We start from the raw sequence: 908 nt of genomic DNA on the forward strand, positions 1-908 counted from the left end.
TTACAAAGCTTGAAAATCATTCTCAGTTGTTATGTGGCCGTGATTTTGCAAATGAAAGACTCTTGCTCTGCCAATATGACGTTTAGAGCTCATAATTAACAAAATTAAACAAAATTACCTAAAATAGCGTGACCTAGCCCCTTTAAGCACGCACGTTTTTGAGACGTGAACGGCAACCGGAAGAGAGAATTTAACATGCCAGGGCAGTGGTATCACCCAGATTTTTATACTAATCATCTCTAATTGAGAAAAGATACTTAGCAATGTGAATGTGGTTGTGTGAAGACAAGTTAAAAGCGAAAACAGCTCACTTCCGGTTGCCGTCCGCGTCTCAAAAACGCGCGTCCTTAAGCTCGCTAATGCACTTAGTCCAACGGCGCGTAAGCAACTGGAAGGAGGTTTTAATGAGGTACAAGACATGTAGGTATACGAAGACCTTTTTTTTATTGATATATATAATTATCTATTTATTAATAAGATGCAAGGACTGAGTTAAATGTTTAATTATCAGGTTTGTGCCCATCAGCGTCAGAAAAATGTTTATTTTCAAACCAGGTTTTGCGGGAAAGTAAACAATATGATTAAATTAACTAACTCAATGTCTTGATTAAGATTATTTGTGTATTGTACTGGAATTTGATGTAGCATTCACATTTAAATAATATGGAAATACCTGGAAAAATTTTTTTAAATATATAAACATCAATGAAAAACCAAGTGAGCTTTCGCGCGCAAACATGATAATCTTCACACGTGAAAATATCGCTGTTGCTATGGTCACATATAAAAATCGGGCCTTCTGATGCCTGTCGTGAAATGATCTCTTATTTCATTGGTGTTTATATAATAAATAGAATATTACATGACCGCTTGTAGATACGAAATTTCTCTTCTCGTGTTGAAAATTT

The sequence above is a fragment of the Montipora capricornis genome, chromosome 8, assembly GCF_036669925.1.
Source record: "Montipora capricornis isolate CH-2021 chromosome 8, ASM3666992v2, whole genome shotgun sequence".
NCBI lineage: Eukaryota > Metazoa > Cnidaria > Anthozoa > Scleractinia > Acroporidae > Montipora > Montipora capricornis.